Source organism: Aplidium turbinatum, chromosome 16, assembly GCF_918807975.1.
Source record: "Aplidium turbinatum chromosome 16, kaAplTurb1.1, whole genome shotgun sequence".
In the NCBI taxonomy this organism is placed as follows: domain Eukaryota; kingdom Metazoa; phylum Chordata; class Ascidiacea; order Aplousobranchia; family Polyclinidae; genus Aplidium; species Aplidium turbinatum.
Genome location: NC_137487.1, coordinates 19,248,693 through 19,259,678, shown reverse-complemented (window position 1 = coordinate 19,259,678; position 10,986 = coordinate 19,248,693).

The following is a 10,986-nucleotide window of genomic DNA, read 5'->3' as shown; positions in this document are numbered from 1 at the left end:
AGTTTTGTTGAACTTGTTATGCTTGTAGCGCCTGCGGCCTTTTTTGTGTTTGCCTTAGTATAATTGCCATTGTGAAAATTGTACTTGTTAGGAATTTGGAACGCTGGCTGAAGATTAGGGCGTTTCCTCGGTTTGATTTACATACGTAGTTTTACGTTGTTGTAGCGTTGCGCATTTGGCACATGCTGCATCGCTTGAAGCAATAAGCCCCTTTAAAATCAACCGTTCAGAGCGAAACACAATTCAGTTCAGTTTGTGAGTTTTCAGTATGGTTTTCAGGCCTCGAAATTCACGGCGGACACGGCGGACATGTCCGCCGTCACAGCATGTGATGTCCGCGGGAAGTACCCTCTAGATCGGTCATATTTGTCCGCCGAGAAATATCGCAGAAACTGGCGATACAAATCGTCATTGCATAGCACGAACAACTGTTGCAAGAATATAATTTGCGCTGGGAATGCGAAATTATCGCATTCCAAGCGCGCATCTAGAAAAAGTTAATACTGTATCTCTTAGCTTCCATTCAAGCAGAAAAACTTTCGAATTTTACGTTGCTTCAACGATTGATGACATTGAATCAGCATAACAGAGGTGAATTCTTAGTTAAGAATTGATGGGAGTACCGGTACTTCTACACTAATCACGCGCAACTTAGTTCAAGTCTTATGTCACAATGTCTGGCTTTGATCTCCGAGTAATATTGATAAGGCAAGGTTGGTTACAAAGTTAGATTATAAGAGTATAGGCTACTAGCCTACAGCAAGATGCCGCAAAACTTAAGTTTTGGTATTACAGTAAGAATGAAGAGGCCCAGGGAAATTTTTGAAAGTGAGAATGAGGGCGATGAACCTACTACTAGGAATTTTAGTGGTGATAGACGCATATATTAAAGGAACAACGAATCTAAGGATTAGCTCTGTCAAAGATCACAACACATCGTTTACCCCAAGCCATCAATTTCCGGTCATCAAGGCCATCGACAATATGAGTGACAAAAAAAACATCAAAATTAAGAGGTTGTTTGAAATCGCATATTTTATCGCTAAAGAGCTCGCATTTACGCTTTTCCCTCAACTAGCCGGTCTGGAGAAAAGACACGGAATAGATCTCGGTATCACGTATCTTAACGACAAGCAGTGATCTCGTGGAGATTGGCGCACGTCTTTGAAGATCGATGTTATTGAAGCTCTCATCATGCGCATATGTTTGAATGGCCTTGACTGCGCTGATTATAACTCCGAGCCTGCCGTGGTCTCGTGGAATACTGATACTATTTTGGAGAGGCGACCGCATCACGAAGAGGGGAAAATAATTGTGCTTTTTCTAATGTTTTGTTTATTCTTTTCGTCACTTTCGCTCACATGTTACGCAAAAATAAACCTAAAGAAAAAAGCCTAGTGAAACTTTGCACATTAGAAAATAGTAGCGTTACGCGTTAGTGTAGAAGTTTTCCGACTCGTGCCCAGAGCATTGTGACGCAAGAAGCCACACGACCTCGTTCGGTGGAAGTTAATCAGTTATGCGGCGGATTATTTTTTTATTATTTATTTGCATCAGACACAAAAAGTCCATAGAATTTAAGTTTTTAACAATCATCATATTATCATCATCATCATATTTAGTAGCTACACGGCGTCAAGCGCACGTCGTTGGTCTGAGGGCAACACTAAACGGCGGAAATGCGGAACGCGGAAATAAGCCGGGCGTGAAATGGCGTATTGTCCGCAGAAGTAGCGATTTAATGCCGATGCAGAAAACGCGGAAGTACGATCTTGGCGTCCATATTGTTTAACATAGCGATAACTTCATCATGAAAGAATGAAATGTTACAACATGGAAAAAGGCGGAAATGCGATTTTTAACAACAACTCACCACAGAACCTACTTTTATGTTGAAATATCATTGAAAGATATTGTTTAGAAGCAATTGTGAGGTCATTAAATACTTTGACTGTTTTAATTCCACAGTTATTGGAGTAAATTTCGAAATTTAATGGAATTTATTGAAATAGGAAAAAGGCGGAAATGCGATTTTTAGCCACAACTCAATACCGAACATTTTCTTATGTTGAAATATCATTGAAAGCTATTATTTAGAAGCAATTGTGAGATCATTAAATACTATGACTGTTTTAATTCTAAGTAATTTCTGCTTATTTCCGCCTTTCCGCCTTTTAGTGTTGTCCTTGGTCTGATGAAAGTCTTTCAGAGTGACTTTGCTGAAATTTTAAAAAGCCTAAACCGTAGCTATGGTTCTCAAATGGCGAAGATTTATCAAGATAAAGAGATTAAGTATGACGATCGACGTTAAAACTGGTGTGTCCGCCGTAAGACTTAATTTGTCCGCCGAGATAGCTGCTCAGACCGGACACGTTTGTCCGCCGTCAACAAAAACGAATTTCGAGGCCTGGTTTTTGTCGGCCAGTTGTGTGGTGCCGTATTTTCTCTGTCAGTTTGCCACGGATTCTTTTCTTGGAAGTCACGGTGTTAGTTTAATTATGGTTGTAGTGTAGTTTTTTATGTTCTGAATTAGTAGTTTAGTTCGTTCTATTTGAATTCAAGGCATTACTTGGCTCTGGGGTGCCGGAAGCGGGGGGCATGGGGGGCGGATGCCCCCCTTGCCCTCAATTTTTCTGCAGATGGAAGGGCAGGGGGGGCAATGGTGCCCTTTTAAAGTCATGTAAGCTACTGCACATTTTGCAATATAACAATTTCTGCTATTCGCTTTTAGCTTAACTATAATCTTTCATTTTTGCCTCAAAATAATATTTACGGCACAAAATTTTGCAACACAGTACCGGTAGGTTACATCATTACAACATAGCATGATGCCCTTCTTTGTATACCGGACACTTGTTGTAGGCTATCATTACTCAATACATAGTGAGCTGATAGATTAAAAGCAGTATCGCTATATCTTACCTTAAAACTTGAAAACAATTTGGCCTTTTAGTAAACATAAGTGCTCTTTTTTCATAATCCAGCGCCCCCAGTCAAAAATCGTTCCAGCGCCCCTGACTTGGCTACAACGTTCCGACGTGGAAGTTCATTCATTTCTTTGCAATAAACTCATACTCGCAAAAGGAATAAGGTATTGTTCTCAAGATCATCCCCGCTACACGCTGGTACCCGGGATGTTGCTGTAGCAGCTACAGCTAGGTATGGGCGGATGTTCAGACCACTCGCCGTCCGCTACATGCTCTTTCTGAATAATCCACATAAATTTTGGCACAAGGAAGCATTTGGGTTGCAGCCGAGCATACATAAGCTAGCCTAATTAGAACAGAGCAGGAGACCGAACAGAACACAGAAGAAAGAACTTTCAAATCAATTCAATTCTCAAGTCAAAATTAGTTTGTATGGGAGGTCCACAAAAAACGGCAAAGTTAACGGAAAAAAAAGTAATTACGGAACAAACGAGCAAAACAATTCAATTCGTTTTTATTTCTAACCATCACAACGAAATATGAGTCGTGTCCTAGTGGGTTAGGGCCAGTGATGTACGCGCATACAAAAAATATTGACGCCGTAAGCGTAAACGCAAACGTTCGCAAAACCATACGCCGTATGCGTCAACGTAACTTGTAAAAAAAAAGTTGGCAGCGTCAGCGCATGCACTAGCGCAGGGGTGGGCAAACTTTTTGTACTGAGGGCCACATTTGAAAAAATGTTGCAGCCGGGGGCCGCACACTCTCGTTACAAAGTAGGAAAATTTACCCGGTGTGTAAATAAACGCATATTCATATTAAACACAATTTTTGTATTTCATACTCAGTTACGTTTAAAGCTATGCAATCATCATCACAAAAGTTAATGAGACTTGTGCAACTGTTCACAGTTTTTCACAATCTTCTGGTTTGGTTGTGTCTTTTTAAATTGTACTTCTTGAAAACAGCCACGGACTCACGGCACAACAAGCAAACTGCTTTATTCCCAATTTCGATAAAATAGTATTTAACAGACAGTGCATTCCTTATTGAAAACACGACTTTCATCTTCAATCTTTCGCTTCTTAACAGCACTCATTATTTCAACAGAGTAAAAATATAAATCTTTTATTTTTGAACAAAAATCCTGTCGAAGTAGAAAACATTAAACAGTGCGTCTCAAATAACAATGAAAAGCTATTTGGAGGAAAGTAGAAGTACTGGTAGGCCTACGGTAGCCGCCACCGTATTTGTATTTTATGATCAAACAATTGCATCAAACAATGCGTGAGAGCATGTTGCAATACATGCGCGACTGACGTGTGTGTGTTTGCGCACTGAAAGTGAAGAGAAAAACACACTCGGAAAGGGAATAATATTTTGTCATGTAACCTGTTTAATTAAAACAATAGGCCTAAGTGATGAGTGGTAGTTTCTGCAAGTGCCGGCGGGCCGCATAAAATGGTCTCGCGGGCCGCATGCGGCCCGCGGGCCGTAGTTCGCCCACCCCTGCACTAGCGTAAACTCATTTTGTTTGCTAGGTGCCAAACATTCACACGGTAGAAACCACTCGAAACAAACAAATTTTATTTTGAATTTCCGCGAAGATACACAAGCATCTGAAAGTGTTCATCTTACATTTTGCTGTGTTTTGGTCTCAATATGTCTTTGCCCATTGAAAACATTCTTTCAACTGCAGCGCTGGAAGGTATTGACGAGTTGTAGCGAAAAAAATACATTAACAAGTATGCGTTGACGCTATGCGCTAAAAAACGCAAAAACTTTACGGCGTAGCCTCAAGCGCAAACTATCCAAACAATGTGGCCGCAAGCGTTTGCGTAAACAAAAAGTCTAGGCCGCAAGTATGCGGCGTATAGGTTACGTACATCTCTGGTTAGGGCTAAGGAATGCATTTATTCTTCCCCTGTCATGACTTCAAAAAAATAATAATACAGAACAGTAGGCTTATCTTTCGCTTCAGTACGCACTCGTTTAAGTACGCATTCCGGTTAAGTATGAAACTATTCTTCCAATGCTTGCATAATTGCTTCACAAGCAGAAACCGAATCTTGGATTCTTTGCCATTACATTAAGTTCACAAAGATAAAGTTAATTCTTCTGTGGTCTGCTAGTTTTTGCAATAGCCGACGCGGAAATAAAAAAAATGCTATAAAATCATAGGACATATGTGAATGGACAAAGTTATTCAATGGAACAGCCAAAGGTCACATGCGGACAGGTTGGTTGGTCATTCCTGGTAGTTTTGTATACTTGTAGAGGCTCTTGACGCAGGGCCAGTTACCGAGATTGGCAAAGTGAAGTTCTAGATTGTTGAAGTGTTGTTGCCGGGGAATTACTCCATTCATTAGGTGCCACTGAATGGAGAGCAGTCCAAAATGCGTTGCTCAAGTGCACACCCCGAGAGTCGAACCAGTGTTGCTTGATCTTTGAGCCGAGCCTCGTAGCGTGATCTTGAGCAAAGCCATGTTTGCTCCCATTGCGATAACATAGGCTACAGTATAGCTACACTGCGATCACAGAGGCGATACAACAGACGACAGAAGGCAGCGAAGTGACATTTAGTTTTCGAATCAGCTACTCCCCTTACTTTGGCTTGCCATTAGGTGTCTTTGACGAGACACTGCCGCATGCTCTGGAGCGGTGTCGAACCCACGTACTTTCGAAGGTCGCGCAGACGTTCTCACCACTCGGCTACGTAGTCGACATAAAAGGAAAAAGCTGCAAAACGAGAACGATATAACGTGATCTCTACTCTCCGTTACCGGTACCGGTAGTTCAGTGATTTTAAGCGCCCTGATAATCCACCCCTATAGCTCAGTTGGTTAGCGCGTGAACTCGTAAACGAAGAAGCTTCAAGATCAAGCGGCGCTGCTTCGCTTCTCGGGGTGCGCGCTTGAGCAACGCATTAATGTCTAAGGACTGCTCTCCATTCAGCATCACCTAATGGATGGAATAATTTGCAAGCATCAACACTTCAACAATCGGAAATTTCCATCTGTCAATCTCGCTAACCGGCCCTGCGTCAAAAGCCTCTACAACAGGCGCGGATCTAGGAGTTTTTTTTCGAGGGGGGGGGCAGAAAATTAAAAAATCAATTAAAAAGAAAAAAAAAGATAAAACAGATATGAACAATGATACTACGACATGTACGAAATGCTATAAAATAGCCATTTTCATCAATTGTGAATGTTAGAGCTTCGGTAGAGAGTTTATCTTGTTGAACCATAGGCATACGAAGCTGAACAATGTTATCAAGTTTAACATAGGCTATTCAAGTTTATTACATTTACAGAAACACAAAACTACGCAACAAATTAAATATCGAACGTTTTTGACATCACAAGATGTCCTCTTCAGGAATAGGCTAACATATATAGCCTACAATTTAACTACCAAGATCTTAGAAGCCTTCTACATAAAACGTAACAATTCCACCTTTGAACAGACAATTGTATACTTGCGGCTCATCTTTCTTGCTCTGTGTATTTTAAAATTTGTTTTTTTGCACCTTGCCTTTCTACCACATCATGTGATCTGTTCAACACCTTTTGATGCAGTTACCTATGATTTTCGTAGAGCCTATATCGTTGAGTTTGAGCTAGTCAGAAGTGCTGTGCAGTTTTTTTGTTTTTTCCTGTTTAGGCTATAGTTTTAATAAACTATTGAATTTTATTCAGATGTAGTTAAATTGTATATATGTTATTCCTGAAAAGGACATCTTGTAATGTCGAAAACGTTCGATATTTAATTTGTTACGTAGTTTTTTGTGTTTCTGTAAATGTAATAAACTTGAATATGCGAAACTTGATCACGTTGCTCGGCTTCGTGTGCCTAATGCCTATATGGTTCAATTGTGAATGTTTAAAAAATAAATTTTGCTTGAAAAGTAAACTTGAAATCTGGTTTAAAACCCTGTATGTATGCAGTATCCATGACCAATTGGATATTTTTATGTTTCCAGCATATACGTACGGTAATTGATTGAAATTGTAATGAAGACTAAAACTATAAAACAGCCATTCACGGTTTCATATTATTTCACCTGACGTCATTTGGCTCAGCGTTGGTTTCAGCTGAGTCAGCTCCAACTAATGTTGCTATTAAAATGTATTTGAAGTTCTATAAAAGAAAATAACGGAGTCTGATAGGTAGATAAACTAAACCAAAATAATAAAAAAAATTATCCCCCCCCCCCCCCCCCGTGATAAGTTAAATCCGCGGTGGGACTAATATCAGCTGTTTAGAAGCATATCAAACCATTTGACGCGGAAACATACAATTTCAACAATTCCTCACAAATTTTGGTCGGAGCCCCCTGGCCACCCATAAATCAGCGCCTGCTCTACAATACAATGTATGCAAAACTACCTGGAATAACCTATCAATGGCTTTGTCAGTCCGAGGATAAAGATTCAAAACCAACCAACTAACCTAGGCGCCGGACTCAAAATCACGTGGCGCTGGTTCTGCTTTCGTGGTTTGCGCATGAGCAACACATTTCAGGACTGTTCTGTTGCTATGTTCTGTTGCTGTTCTGTTAGACTGTTCTGTTGCTATGCTATCCGATTCAGCAGCTCCTGGTAATGTGTGGGGACCCGTGATGAATATCTACTGTTTTCAAACTTGTGCAAAATGTTTTTCTCCTATAATATTTTTGCGTTCCTTAAAAAACTTATGTGTTGTGAACAAAATCAATTGATAAATTGTTTTCCACCCAACAACCTACTTGTTCACGAAATTATGGCCAAGTTATCTGTCTCCGTATTGTGACATGGATTGTCGCGCAATCGTGACGTCATCATTGCGATGCACTGTCACGCTTGAGCGACAATCTCTCGTCATTCTTTTTCTAATTTTCTAACTTGTGTTATCCAAACGTGCTTCGTCTTCCTTTTACGATGTGTGAATCTAACGGACGGACGTAATTAAGAGTGTGAAGTGACTATTCCACATCACAATTGAACCCGTCTCTTGTTAACAATATACCATCAATCTTCACTCAACACATGTGGAACTTGAATCGAAAGTTAGGAAGAAGACAGGTTGGATAGCAGCTCATATACATAGCGGTTATCAAAAAGAAAGAACATCTTCAATTGTGTGGTTCTGGTCACTTCAATCGTGAAGCTACAAGAATTGTTTTTTGCTGGTGCTGTAAAACGCATATTGCTGGCCAACCGAAGCGGCCAAAGAACAGCAATCGAAAAAGCGAAACCAGATCTCCAGCTAGAGAAGTCACTAATTCTACTGTGGGGCAGTATAAGCACGGTTACTTTATACTGCCTGAAGCGGCTGGGGAACGGTCACCAGACCAACAATCCGTCGACGATCGAACTGTCCGAGGAGAGCAAGAAACTGTGTTATTCCACCGACCACAAGACGAAGCGCGCGACGCCATTTTGAAACTGGATCACGTGGACAAAGAGTGCGACGCTTCTTGTAAGGGCAGTGGTGCGAGGACTATTTCCTGCCTCTGGTCAGTGTGTTACTTATTTGATTGTGTATGTTATCGAGCTTTTATAGCAAATTGGTGTAGCCTACTGCAATTTAGTAGTAAAAGTTAATTTGTTGATTACCGTACATATTCCATTTAATAAGTTACTGAAATAACTATGAGTGCCGCTTCCCTTGAGGACTGTCTGTGGGTCTCGGGCGGGCTGGGGAGTGTACAGGGGCCGGTCCGCCGCTCTTTGGTGGGGCGAGGTGGATCTGTCGCGGAGAGTGGGGCCACCGTAGCGCGGCTTCCGGTGAGTGGACCAGTAGTACAGTCACAACTGCCCTCAGAGGTCGGTAGAGAAGAGGTTCACCAGGAAGTGTTAGGGCTACAGAATGACAGGGAAGCCCGTCAACGAAGGCGTCAGCTACTTAGTGACATCAGTGCGGCCACGAGACAGCTTGGGGAACTAAGAAGCAGAGACGAAGTGATAGAATTTGAATCACAGCATGTCAAGGCTCTAGATTGGAGGGTTAGAGACTTTTGTGCCATTACGCAGAAAGAGGACTCCGAACCTCGAGTCGCCCCCGAGTTTGAAATGTTGGTGAGGAGATGTAAAGAACGATGGGAGGAGCTAACAGACTCGCCCTCAGTAAATTCAGCTTCCCTGCCAAACATAACCATTGGGGTCCCTCCCTCATCTGCAGGGAAAAGCAGAAGGTCTGCGCATATTTTAGCTCAGATTGATCTGGAAACTCAATTAGAACAGATTCAAATTGAGAACCGCTTAGATGAGGCGCGAGAGACAAGGAAATTGAAGGAGGCCCGAGAACAGGAAGCCCGAGAAGAGCGTAAGCTGGCCAGAGAGCTTAAGGAGGCCCGGGAACAGGAAGCCCGAGAAGAGCGTAAGCTGGCCAGAGAGCTTAGGGAGTTACAAGTACGTGCAAGCTTGCAGAAGCAGATGGCCATGTCGGAATGCTATACAGAGAAGACACATAGCTTGAGGAGTTATCGCACGCGGGATCCCAAGACGAGCGCCCAGATGAAAGATGGTCCCCATCTCAAGGAAAGCGAGAAACCAAAAAAAGCCCCTCACTCAGTGTTGTCTAAATTCTGTGCCCATATGGAGGCTGCTAACAAAGCAGACAAGTTAATGGCCCCTAGCTTAAATGTACCTGTTTATGAGAGACCTATTAGACCTCCGCCAGGATTTACTGATACTACTAGGTATATCCCTAAGGGTAGTGCAGTCCATGATGGGTATTATGGCTTACCCCTGCATGAAAGTGACGTGATGGCAAGGAGAGAACAGCAACCGCCCCTAGCCTACGACGGAGCGTGCGAAAAGGCGTCAAGGAAGGACTATCTTGACATGGCCTCGCTCATAAAATATGACGGGTTTTCTATGCCCTTTATTGTTTTTAAAAACGAGATAAATGCTTTGTTAGAAAAATGCCCATATGAGGATATGAGACTGAGCTTGATTAGAGCAGCATGTATTAAAACTGCTGCTCAAGACATAAGCTTGGTGATCAGTAGCACCCCAGGTTACAACGAAGCAATGCGTGCTAATATGGCATTGGAGCGTTTGTCTTTAAGATTTTCTGTTCGCAGCGGTTTTAATTCTGAGGCTTGTGTTAAAAGTATCCGATTTGGGCCGCGTGTGTCGGGGGCTGACATTACTGGTTGGCGCAAGTTTCGGGCAGAATTACTAGATTGCCAAATATATGCGGCAGCATACAAGCGGTTGGACTACCTTGAAGGGAAATTTGTCTGTGATCTAGCTAAACGTTTGCCTGTTTATGCGCGTCAACGCTTCATTGATTTCTTAGGTGATAAATTTGGTTGTACGGCGGACCCTTCCTTTGATAGTTTGTTGCAGTTTGTTATTGCGGAAGAAAATGCGAAATCAACCGACTTTGGCGTTTGGTTAATGAGTGAGGACCATAAGTCGAGCAATAACCATTCTTTTGGTAAGTCGGAGAGTAAAAGGGACGCGGGTGCATTTCAAGTGAAACATACGGCGGCCAAGGTTGACGGCTATGGTAATATAAATTCCGCAACGTCAAAAACGAGTGTCTCGTTGTGTGAGTGTTGCCTTTCGTTTGGTGTGAATGTGGATCATGGTTTGGAGGTATGTCATCGTTTGCAGGGTATGACTGTGGCAAAGCGTGAAGAGTTTTTCTACAAACATTGGCTCTGTTATAATTGTGGAGGAAAGCATCGGGCTAGAGATTGTCGCTGTGCCATGAACTGTGATCAGTGTCAGGATGCTAACTATAAAACACCGAAGCATTTCGCTATGTTGCATGAATGGGTCGTTAATGATAGGCCAGCAAACAAACCAGTTCCAAAGAAGGTACGCGAGTCCGCTGTGGACAAAGTTGACAAGTCTGCGGTTAATAAAACTGGAGTTCAAGGTAGAGAAAAATCAGTCTCTTTGAGAAATGTGAAAGTGACACCTTGTAAAGTTTTAAACCGAACAGTTGCTGTGAAGGTCATAAACCCGGCAACTGGCTTAGAAAAGTTGGTGTACTGTCAGCTTGATTATGGATCCCAGATAACGCTGGTATCAAAATCATTGTGTGCAGAGTTGGGTTTACA